Source organism: Homalodisca vitripennis, unplaced genomic scaffold (genome assembly GCF_021130785.1).
Source record: "Homalodisca vitripennis isolate AUS2020 unplaced genomic scaffold, UT_GWSS_2.1 ScUCBcl_3509;HRSCAF=9077, whole genome shotgun sequence".
Taxonomy (NCBI): Eukaryota; Metazoa; Arthropoda; class Insecta; order Hemiptera; family Cicadellidae; genus Homalodisca; species Homalodisca vitripennis.
The window spans coordinates 39,952-53,769 of NW_025779625.1; positions in this window are offsets into that span (position 1 = coordinate 39,952).

The following is a 13,818-nucleotide window of genomic DNA, read 5'->3' on the forward strand; positions in this document are numbered from 1 at the left end:
TTATATAATAAGGCAAAATAAAATAGTTATATAATATCCCAACAACACTTCGCAATCTTTACTCCGAAACTGCAGTGACAGTCTCTGACGACTGCTCAGTTTGTCCATTCTACATGGAATATTTCCTGAGAACCGCACAATGGAACGTCGCTATACTGAAGTTGGGTGATCCATCGAAGTGAAAACTACCATCCCTAAAATATCCCCTGATTTGTAGGGAAAATATTTGATGTGCTTTACTGCCTCGGCTTAGGTCCTTTTTCAAGCCACTAGTTAGCCAAAATCAGCGTAGATTTACCTTCTTAAATGAACGCTATCATACTTGTTGTTATTTGAAGAAAGTTATTATCAGCCATCATGGCAGGACAACTATATATTGCCTGTATTGATTTTTCCAAAGCCTTCGACAATGTAGACCACTCCATTCGTATTTTTGTATTCAAGGCTAATAGGATCCAAGGCTTGCTGCTCTTTTCTCAGTAGGTACCTGCAGAATTGATGCCTGAGAACGAAGTTTGCCAGGTTTACTTTCCAATGTGTTACTAGGCCCTTGATTAGTTATTTTTTTCATTAGATGAAATAACTTCAATCTTTCCAGTGGAAGCCCTACTCAAGAGCCGATGACATCAAGATTTTTACAACGGTCTGTTTACGATTTAAGCAGACGCACACTCAGGATGTTAGGATTTATCAAAAGGTCAACCCGTAAAACACTCCTTCCATCCTTAGCTCCTAGAATATGCTAACTCTGTTCGGTCTCCTACCAGCTTGGACTAAATATTATTGTTGACGCTATCTAGAAGAAGTTAATAAGCAGTTTGGGGATTCGTCAGGGACTGCGTTTTAGGGAAGTTCCTCTTGCTTAACTTTAGGTCGAGGTTATCCTTCTAGATCTTCAAATCAGGCGTGAAGTCGCCAATATATTATTTCTTCCAAATTTATAAACAGTTAGCCAACAGCACGAATTAGTATCAACCAATGTCCAATGCTCTTACATTCTATTACATTTCACGAGCAGCCATAGAGTCCTAATAAATCCCAATAATAGAAAGTGTGACCAAAGTTATGAAGAATATTTCTTATCCAAACCGGTAGATCTGCCAATATGTATCGGGATTTTATTCATACATCCCTCAATCAGCTACGCTCTTTTACTGCCATTCTTGACAATGAAAACTGAAAGTTTTAAATATCTTCATTGTCGCGCTAAAATTTTATGCTGCCTACGTTTCATTATTTCTGTAAATTTGTCAATCCAAAAATATTTTCCCACACCAACTGCGGCAATTTTTTTGGGACCAATTAGGAATTTATAAAGCTGGCGTTTTAAGTGAGAGAAGACTATATAATTTCATTAAAATTCATTTAGTTTGCAACTAATAATTGGTTTATTCTTGTAGTAAAATATGTGATTCCTCCAAATATGTATCAGGATTTTCAAACTCTTGTTTTAGAAGGTTGTCATATTATAGCTATTGTTATTATATTTGGGAATAAAATTATACCGTTGCTAATAATATGGTATTTAAAGTAATGTTCATAACCAAGCCCTCTGCTTACTTTTTTGTTAAATAAAATCATTCTTCACAAGAGGTTCTTTTTTCTTACTAATTTACATTAAAACCCTGTGCAAAGCCAATATGTATTTTTAAACAATTTAAGACATAAATTCAAGTAGAGCCTATAAGTATAGTCTCATTTGGGTTCAACATTGAAACGCACATTGTCAATGCGCAATTTCTAGAAGGCCGTGTAAGACCTCTTGACCAAACTCACTGATGATGTAATTCATCAATACTGAAGTGTCTTGAAACACTCTATGCTTCAGGAGTGTATCTGTAAACTGTGGTCTACTTCCATACAATAAACTTATACTTCCTGAATAATTACCTTATAAGTGCTCTCAGATAACAATATGTTGTAGTAAATAATGTAATTTACTATAAATATAAAGTAAATTACCCTGGTCCTGGATCGTAAACCATCGTAATGTATTCAATTAATAATACCTTATTTTACTATTGTAGGTTTCCGTTTAAGATGTTTAGTGGATACATTGACTTAAATATCTCATTTATAAATTATATAACAAATATTATTTTTTAGTTCATAACAAATGTTGTGTTTTTTTTAAGTAACTAGTTAAGTTCATTACGAATTAACATATTTGAATGCTATAGAAAGTTATTGTAATTGATGTATTTTATAAAATTTATTTATTTAATCTGCGCAGTATTTATGTAAAAAAATATTTGTTTTATTTTTGTGTAAATTGAAATATAATAGTTGTATTTCTTCTGAATCTCTGGATAGTTTACGATAGTAATATCTCATTTATAAATTGTATAACAAATATTATTTTTAAGTTCATAACAAATGTTGTGTTTTTTTTTTAAGTAACTAGTTAAGTTCATTACGAATTAACATATTTGAATGCTATAGAAAGTTATTGTAATTGATGTATTTTATAAAATTTATTTACTTAATCTGCGCAGTATTTATGTTAAAAAAATTTGTTTTATTTTTGTGTAAATTTAAATATAATAGTTGTATTTCTTCTGAATCTCTAGATAGTTTACGATAGCAAATCTAACGTACACAGTTTATCCTTTCAAATGTATGATTCATCTTTTGTAAGCTGTAAAATTGTTTTCTAGACTATAAATCGCCTGAGCCGGAATCTTGTTGGTTATGGTTTTATAATTAATTTTTGTCATCTTTACGATTATTATCGACTTGTTAATAGCAAAAATGCAGATTGGAAAAAATTCAATACATTATTATTTTATTATATCATTTGAATAAAGATATGTTAAAGAACCCAATTTATTTTTTATGTAACTAAAATGTTAAACACAGGTCATGTGGATAAATATATGTCTTGACATTTCCTCATCACTTCACGTAACATCATTTAAATGAAGAGTAAATATTAACTGACACGTCATAAACAACATTTAATTGTGTGTTTGTTTTAAGTAATTGACTTCGCTTCGTTTATTATGTATCCCCATAATTATTTGTATTACGGTAGAATGTAAACATTATTAATTAAAATATATGGCAATTTGAATGTCAATTAGGAAAGTTTTTTTATTTGTATTAAATTGTCTTATGTTTGATTAAACCGGTAGTTTGATTATTTACAAATGCGTTACTTTATTTATGTTAGCACTGCTTAAGAATATATTTCGGCTTAGCTTGTTTGGCTGGATAGTAATGGCACACTTTGCAATACAGTGTGCCCCAAAAACAAATAACCTATATTCCAGAAATTATTGTTCAGTGTCAAGATAAAAAATTTAAAAACCCAAATGGGGTATATATGTTTAAAACAATTTTTATATGAAAATTGAATAGATAAAAACTCATAACCACACACTTTTAAAATAAAAAAGTCACATGTTAGAAATGTTTAATTATCAAATAAAAGATAATACACATATATATGAATGACTATTGTAGGAAACATACCTCGTACTTATTGATCATATGGCAAGATAACGCTATTGCTGCCAACATGGAAAAGCGCTCTATGTAACGCGTACCATAAATAAACTTTGTTATGTTTAGCAAATAAAGTTGAGTCATTAGTTCGTTGTTTCTCCTATCCAGTGCAAGCTTATCTAAAAAAGTGGTCGTGCTCGGTTATGCCTTGACGGATTTTTTTGAAAAAAAGTACTGTAAGTACTGTTAGATTTGCGATGAAAAATAAAAAATTATTTATTTTGTAAAATCTTTAGAACTTTAAGAAAACAGCAGATGTCTATCAAAAGACAAAATGTTTACAGCTCCAGGCTTGTGGAAGCGTACATTTAATGTAAGCGTGCTCGCTTATGAATTCATGGATGTCATTGAAACAAGTTCATATTTACTGGAATGGTAATACATTTCAAATAGTTGGAATCTAATATAATTCTTATAAATATAACGGTTATTTACTTATTTGACTTTAAAAATTTTCAACATATGCTATTTTGTTAATACGAGTGAAAATAATGCAAATATTCCTTATAAGTTTTCTCCTATCTATTTGAATCTATTAGAAAAATTTATTTTCTTTAGCTTAACTAGCTTTATAGATAATATTTTTTTTATTTATACAATACAAAATGGTGGCTAGCGATTAAATGAGATATTTTTCTACCTTAATTTATATGATATTTTTTGCTTACAATTATGAGTTGCAACATTGTTGTTAACTTAATTGACAGAGATAAATATTTGAATGAGTAAATACATAGTTGAATATATATTGTCAATGATATACTTTAATTGTAAACGCCTTATATGCCATCGTCATCTTGACTAAAAACGCCGTCATATCTCGAGACATTGCAAAGGCATCATATAAGTATAAGTATAAGATCATAAGTATAAATCACTTTGCCACTGCTAAAACTTTTTAAGGTTGGTAGTCAGAAACGAATAAAAGTTGAGCCTTTATGAAAGGACTTTTATGGTTTTCAATTGGTGACAAGGACTATCCTTGCCTTCGACTCTCTCTCGCCCTGTTATGTATGTTACCTCGAGAAACATGCCCTAGATGTGCAATCAGAGATTAACAACTAGAAAATCATTTCCCTTAAATAGTCTTAAGTAATAATATTCAGGTTTATTTTTATCTTTACTCCAAATTTGGTAAAAAAGACAGTGACTGTGAAGCAGAGTTTGCTTCTAAGCGCATATTTAATTTTTAACAGCCATCAAAGGAAATAAAACTATACTATATCTCTATGTCCACCTAATCCAAGTGTACAATAATAATAAAATATGTTTTATTTAGTAAGGTACAAACAATAAATTTTCCAAATCTCTATTTAATAACACTTATTTTATTCGTTCTTGATTGCTAAGAGAATCTACTCGATCAAGTATATTTGAAGCTAGCCTCGGGTAACATTGTAACCTAATAATAAAGTATTGGGTCTTATATGAGAGTAGAATTCATAATAAGTTTCTGTCCAACATATATGATGCTAAAGGGATTATCGCTTGGAATCTCCGACTTTTACGCCTACATGTTACGTGTGGCTATTGAGTTAATTGGAAATGTTCAATAATTCTTAGTGTACGAGTACCTGCCATTCCTATCGTATCGAACTACTATAACACTTGCCCAGTTTGTTTCCTTTTATGTTGCTTAATGTGTAACAAACTTTATTTATAAAGTAAAAATCATGTTCAAAGATATTATTCAAATATGAATAAATAAAAAAGTTAATTAAATGTAATAATTTCATATAATTAAGACAACGTACATTTTATATCAAAGTTTTACACGTCGTTGAGTATATTTCCCAGAAAGATTCTATATTTTATAAATTTTACTCTCATAGCGATACCAGATTTAAACTTTGGAATGTATGTTTGATAAATAAAAAGTATTACAGTAGAACCCCTCATATCCGGCCTCGGTTTTACCGCACCTCGGTTTATCCGGCCACTTCCCCGGAAGCCAATATCGAAATTTATTTACCACGGCTTGCAGACGCGCAGTTGCACGCACTAGTCTCCCACGACTTGTGCGTTATTTTTGGTGTATCTATTTGTTTACATTTTCCTGTGTTGTCCTCAGTTGAGCTAGTAGGTTTAACCTGTAAACAGTTCGTTGATTATTTCCAGTGGGGTACAGTACAATTGTTTTGTTTCGTCAAGTGTTGTGTACTGAAGGTTGGTTTATCCGGCCGAATCGTTATCCGGCCAGGGGCTCGGTCCCGTGATGGCCGGATAAGAGGGGTTCTACTGTATCTAACATATAATCTAAAGTTAATAAAAATCTTAGGGGGAGTTAATAAAGTAGCAGAAAAAAGAGATTCTGAGAAAAACTTCAGTTATTCCAACCAAACCAATTCCACCAAAACTTTAAAATTGGCTTTTCTATTATTTTTTGTCCTTATGATTAGTTATTTAGGAATTAATTAAGTTTCGTTAAAAACTGACATCATTATATAACATATTAGATTGATTCTGATTAGATTATGTTTTCCAGAAAAAAAGTAATTTTTATTGTTTGATCGTTTGGTTTTGTTACTAACACGTTTAAAACATTTTGGAGTAGTTAAATTTACATTTATATTTTGGATTCAACAACAAAATGTAAAACTAAATGTAATAGTTTAGTTATTTTGATATTGTTTTTAATAATTTCAACATACGTTTTGGAACCATTTCAAAGTTCTCAAACACTGTTTGAAATTAGTGCTTATAAAGTCACTTCGAGAGTATCATATCAAAATGTATTTATATCTGTAGTAACGTCGTTTTCATTTACATTTGCATTGAAATTTCCGCAGGCAGGTATATTTTACTTATCTGCACATATAATACATAGGATTTGAACATTAATGGCTAATAAGAAATGAAAGGGTAGGATCTCAAAAAATGTTTATGTTTGTCGTTCTGATGCAAACAACTTAAAAATACTATGATTATATCGAATGTATAAAAATCTCCATATACCAAGTTTAGGGAGTATAACTTTTTATATTATTTAGTAATATTATTAATATAATAGACATTATTATCATTACATTTTTATTTAAATACGTTTAAAGGAAATGGAAAACCCAATCAAGCACATCAGAGGCTTTTTAAAAAGAACTAGGTATATTTTCAGTAAATTATAAACAGAATGCCTTTTTATTTAACAAAAAAGCGGTAGGGGTAGCTCAAAACATTTTTAACAGACTGTTTTAGTTTAGAAGACACTCTTCGGTTCTTCTACAGGTCATTAAAATGTTACATCCTGGACCCACTTTAATACATTTATGTCCTTTTCCTGAATTGTTTTATGTTTCTTAGAAAAAGTTAATGCTATGCAATCATTATGATAGCATATATCCCTCCAATACTCATACAATTGATTTTAATATTACTTTCAGATAGATATTTCCCTCTCATCATTCATAGTCCATTGGGAGAAACCTTGAAGCTCGGTGACCTAAAGGGAAGTCAGCAGGAACCTGTAATGAGACTGGTGCATCAGCAATCTCTCAGAAACCCAAGCGTACTTGGAGAAAGGTCAAAGTGCCTTAGTTATCTTTCGACATGCAGATACCGAATCCTAGGCCAATTTAGATGCTCTTACCAGTCTCACAAGTAGGAAAAAGCTAACTAAAAAATGTGATAACTCTTATACCATTTTCGTTATTTAAAATTAATGTTATCTTAAATTAAATTTTTCGTGGAAACAAAAAACATAACAATATCTTTAGAAAATCCCATTGCAATTTCAAGAAGTAAATTCAGCAACCTATTTGTTCGAATGTTCTTCTACCGTTCAAACGGAACGAACAAACAAGATAGGTTGAACAAAAATACGACGCGACTTGGCAGTAAAACAGTGGAATGGCGGACGGTTATCTGGCCATTCCTCAGAGACTGGTGTACTGTACATTGTCACGTTCCGATAGCCGGTTTCACATTACAATCTACATCGCCTAACCTATGTCACACTGTTGTTTTGTGCATTGCTCTTGGCAATTACATCTAAATATAAATGTTTAGCATTGTTTATTTACTATTATTCATAATTTTAATAAAATTAATTTTCATACGATCAACGCGCACTGGATAATGTTTCACGTTCGTATATATGAATTATTTTTTTGTAATATGAGTATAAATGTTTTTTGTTGTTTTTTCGCACCTTACCAAACTAACCACTTCACACCAGAACAGTCTCCTTTGTGGATAAATAATACCGATTTTGATCATTTCTTTAATGTACGATTTTTTAGAAAACTTCAGTATAGGGTAAACAAAGTTCGTGTTTAAATGAATACTATTCCCTTTACAAACATTTGAAAACGCTAAAAAAAGTCTGGGAGGTGTTTTCAGGATTCTTTCAAGTTACACTTCCATAGGACCTCATTTGTGCAAAGTATTTGCATTATACATTGTTGAATTGGGAAACTTAATGGTGTGCGGGATGTTTGTTTATATAATTAGCAAGTATAGTTTATATAAATGCTAGATCTGTTTTATTCCATAAACTTTTTAATTTTAACAGCGAGTTAGTGAAGAAAATGTAATGCTTAGAATTAAATTTTATGTTTAAACTCAATTTTTACAGAAATATACAAAACTCAGAAGATTTAATCACCAGAATGTGACGTATCCCGTGAAGCCGACTAAGGTTTTTTATTAGAAAGTGAATTTAAACCAAACACCTAAGAGCAAATTAACAATAAATTAACTCTGCAATTTTGTTACTACTAACCTAATACAAGGCAGATAATCTTGGCACTAGAGTGAAACATAAACCTACTTTTTTCGTTACCAAGTGAACACGGAACATTTCTCTCGGCAAAGAGAAATGGGATTACTTAAATGAACCAATCTTTTCAGAACAGATGTTTTCATCCTTTTATGGAACCATTCTTTTTTACTTAAATATAACCTGTCGGTATAAAGTTTTAAATCTATGGTTTTAAACAACCATGCTAAATGGGTAACTAAGTTCATTCTATTGTCACGCGATCGAATGAAAGAATTGTTATATAGGTCAAAAAATTCACCTGTTAAGTGCTTCCTTGATTATTTAAAATCCCACAAGAGAATTTATCGCAACGTAATTAACGCCGCTAAATCATACGACGTAAACAATAAACTTAAATTAAAAAAATATAAATAAAACTGCGTGGATAATTAATAATAAACATAAAAACAAGTTACAATACACAAGCATTATTTTTAGTTTGAAAATGGAAACAATATAAAAGAATCGACCGACGTAGCAAATTTGCTATGTGATTTCTTTACAGATGTGGTAACAAAGAGAGTTGTGATAAAGGGACTACAAGGATAGCAGGTCCAATTATAAACTGCCATGCATCTTCAATGATGTTGACTTCAGTCGGTGAAGAGGAGGTGGCCATGGTAATAAAAAAGATCAACCAAAAAAAACTGCTGATGTCGATAGGCATGTCGGCGTTGCTCATAAAACAGTGCGCTGCCTCACTTGTAGTCCCCTCACACGTTTCAGAAATTGTTTCTTTTAAACGAAGGAACTTTTCCTTTGCCAATGAAGAAAGCTAGTATTAAACCTGTTTTTAAGAAAGGTGATCATACGCAGCCTAATAGCTTCAGGCCGATCTCTACAATGCCTGTTTTTAGTAAGGTCATTAAAAGTCTCTTTCTCTCTAGGTTATTATCCTTTATAGATAAACCGAAAATCATCTCGAATCACCAATTTGGTTTTAGAGCTGGTAAATCCACAACAGATGCTGTCATCGAGCTAACTGAATTAATATTTAAAGGCCTAGAAAAACGAAATTCGACGCTTAGCGTCTTTTTAGACTTATCCAAAGCCTTTGACTGCGTGGATCACTTGATCTTTCTAGATAGAGTACGTGGCTATGGTATACGAGGAGTCTCATTATACTGAGTTCAATCATATCTTGGTAATAGGACTCCACAAGTTCAGATCTGCGATACATTATCTAAAGCTTTTAAAAATAAGATTATGTTGTACCCCAAGATCAGTCTTGGGACCTGTACTTTTTATATATGAACATTGTTACATCTGCAGTCAATTCCGGAAACATCATAAAATATGCTAATGATACAAAAATTTGTTTTAAATCGAATAACATGTTCAATCTTGAAATCCAACCTTTTTAAGGGCTGAATAGCTGTGTATAATATTTGTTATTGCGAACACAAACAGAAGAATCTCAGTGGTAGAGGAACACATACATTGTAAATTTAACCCAGCAATGTTGTAATTATTTTACTACCCAAAATATCTTATGTAATATGTTACGTAAAATTAACTATAGGTTTGTTAATAAATAACAAGACAATTACACTTTACAGCAGAGTGAAACGTATTTTGTGTGATGCATTTTTTAACCAAACACAAGTCAAACACATTTAGCATCAGTGCTGTGAGTGACATGTATGCTGTAAAAAACTATATCAGTAGTTAGAGAACAAATTTAGCTGACTAAAATGTATAGTAGAATTAACTGTACGTCTTGCTATAAACAGTGTGCAAACAAACAATATACCCCTGTACAACGTTCTTAGAAACAAAATTAAAAAATAGGACTGTAAACGGCAGCTACATAATTTACCCTTTTAGAAATACCATATGTTTATATGTTTATCGATTGATATATCGATTGTGTATCACACAATAGAATAGGTGGATAGTTGCAGTTTGAGTCCTCCATCACCTCTTACCTTACTGGACACAATTGAAGTTTTTATTGAAAAACGAAAAAATAGATATATAATTTTGTTTTATATAATTAAAAATTATGGGAATTAAAAATCAATTAACAGATGGCTTACCAATTACATTAGTAAGTTTAAGATTAGAAAATAAAATCTAATTTGTTTTTCTAATATAATTTGTCTAGACATAATACAATTATTCTTCATATAGGTTAAGGTATGAGGAGAGCTTTTCCAACTATGAGCAAAACGTTGTATATCTATAACTGTGTTTCAAATGTGTTCGTTGAAAACAAGCTGTGATTATTCATTAAATTAATAACTGAAAGGGATAAAAAATCATTGTACCATTCAAAAATTTTAAAAATGCTTTAATCTAGAATCATAAAACCTTTTTTACAGTACATTGCGATTGTTTGTTATGAATTTGTAATATTTTCTCATATTCTACAGTTGCGTACGAAAAAGACACAGACAACTCAATACAGAAATACCACCACGCTTTGTACGATAATTTTTGTGCCGAATTAAAGTTAATTTAAGTCTACTTTTTGCTAACCAACTTAGGCTGTGTACCCCAAAGACGTTTTAATAAACTTGTATCTTAAACGTTAAATACTACTTATTACCTAAAAAGCGGGAAAATTTGGTAAATAAAATTACATAAAACAAAGGTAAAATGTGTTTCGTTTTCTTTTTTAATAAATAATAAAATACATGGTCTATTTATAATCAGTCAAACTATTTAAAGCGTGCAGTTTAAATAAAATAGAAAATATTATTTGTAATATAAAAATAAAAACTAAAGGTATTTTAATAAATTGTGATTGAAGACAATTATCATTCAGCAACATTAAAACATTCAAAGTCCGTATTATAAGCACACGTAGTACTCTTAAATTTGAATATTAGCACAATGTATTAGGTTCTGGATACATTTACCTTCCGTTTTCTGAGAGGTACAGAGCGTTTCACAACGTCAGATTGCATGGTAATTATGGAATTGGAATTCTCATGTTGGTATCCTCTCGCACACTATAAGAAACTTCTCGCTAGGGGAACTTTTCAGAATTGTTCCGAATAAAAACCATATTTGTTTCTGATTTATTCTATGATTGTATGATGTTATGATTCTATGATATGTTTAATAGTTTTGGATATAGGTAAAAACTGTTTTTTGAAAATATTAATTATAAATGTATCTCCGTTTAGCTGAATTAGATTGTTTATATCATAGCTATGGAAATAAGAAAAAGACTACAATTGTTAAACATGAAATCCAAAAAATGCTAAATAAATTATTCAAAGGACAAGCCGCAAGACCCATTTTGCAGAACACTTGAATGAAACTCTGAATCCCCCCACAAGATTTTGCCTTGTCTCAGCTATTGTATGCTACACTAATAGTGTTCGGAGAGGTTTCAAAGAGGGCTACCTAGACAGAATGGGGCCTAAATCCCCCCTGAATATCCTACAACGTAGGGAGCCACGCAGAAGTCTCTGTAAGACGACGGGTAGAGTGTTGTCTTCAGCTTATTGGAGAGTAAATAAGGAACACGGGGAAAAACTATCATGACAGGAAACAGTTGACGTTTGGATGTTCGGATCTTAGCCGACTGCTACGTGTTTGATACTACCCTTCAATTGATTCGACATAGTGTTAGCCACCAACAGCTGTTACAAATACAAACCACAAACCATACATGATCATTTATGAGAGGTTTTTATCGTCTTAGAGCATAAGTTATGGTATAACGTCTTAGCTTGTTTGAGGAATCATGTTTATTTCTCTCGGTTATCCGTATGAACTTAGTGTAACATTACTACCTGATTAGATATGAAGAGTTAGATAATGTGCCCATCCCCATGGGGTAGTTAGTGAAATGAAACAGTGGTGTGTATTATGGTATCAGCGTTCACCATATTATTCATCTCCTTTCTTAGAATGTTTTTGTTTCCTGAAAGGTTCGTAGAAATTCCACGGTCAAACGAACCTTGAGCTCAAAAATGAATTACGTTAAATAAAAGTCACGAATAACGATAAAAGTGGAATATAACAATATTAGCGCTTTCATTGCCTAATACTTACAAAATACGCATACGAAAAGTTTCTAGTTTGTCCTTTGTTTCACCACAAATATCAGACCATTTAATACACGTTAAAAATTTACCTCGTCGATAAAGCACTTACACACTGTCAAAGATATTACGTGTGGTAAAATATGGATTTCCTTGGAACTGTTGTGGCTAAGAGTTAAATATTCATACGCGTTACGCTTTGCACTTTAGGAGCTTTTTCGACTGCTAGCTAAATACGGGATAAAGATAACTCAGAAAAGAAACGTAAATTACATCATTCCTAAAAATATTTTAGGTAAAATTAGCAAAATTATCTACACTCATATATCTTTATTTGTTAAAGATCCGGTTTCGCAAGGACCAAAACTATGTAGGAGATCCGGCTCGGCGGACCGCAATTATTGGAGAATATCCGGTTTTGCAAGGACCAAAATTATGTTCGAAAAAACCAATAAAATGTCTAATATTAAACTCATACTTCGATAGCTGAGCAGATGGAGCCCATACGTTGATATTCTAAGAATAAACTATTAGTCGAATGGGAAAAATAAAAATACGGAATAAGATCAAAGAACATAGTATTAGAAAAAAAGGCACACAATTAAATCAAGAATACAGGTGTTAAAATGACTTTCGTTTTCTATTAAAAAATTTCCAAAAATAATGTCCGAATTAGTTGAGGATTTTAAATCTTGGTTGAGAAGAAAATTGTCTCTAATTACGAAGGACCATAAGAATTATGAAGCACTATTACCTTGCACCGTCCATTGTCTGATACCTTGACCACCAATGAAGTTGGGTTGATTGCAGTTCGACCTGGGTTGCTTCCAAGGATCGTTGCACTGTTGGAGTTCTTGTTGATGGATGAAGATTCCACATTCATTTGACACTATTTTCGGTTCACTCACGAACGCTGATTTTCCACAAAGACAAAGTTACTTTTGGCTCGTTAACAAGATAACATCCGGCTAGGGGTTGACGACTAATTGCCATAGAACGGCTTAACGGTTTACATAGAAACAATAAAAGGGAGCACGGCCCAAACTAAGTTAATGCTGATGTTGACGTACAACCGAGCGGTACGGAGTCTTTAGAAGAACTGCAGATGATGCATCTGAGGGCTTTTCTTGTCCGCGTCCTGGACGCCTGATTGGTCGACAGAAGTCACCTCTTACCACGTGACAATCGGACCACTATAGATTTGGAATGGGTGTGTGTGTGTGTGTGTGTGTGTGTGTGTGTGTGTGTGTGTGTGTGTGTGTGTGTTGTGTGTGTGTGTGTGTGTGTGTGTGTGTGTGTGTGTGTGTGTGTGTGTGTGTGTGTGTGTGTGTGTGTACAAAGATAAGTGAAAATAGATTGCTTATAATTAAAATGGTATCGAACAACGGTGGACAAAGAGCAGTCTAAATTAAATACAATTATGGTTATTAGTAAAAAAAACTATGCGTAAATTTGATTTAATTATTATAACTAAATATAAAAACCTAACATTATTCTTATTTTTATGTAGTCACGATCAAAAATGTAATAGAATTGTAGAAATCTGCAAAAGAA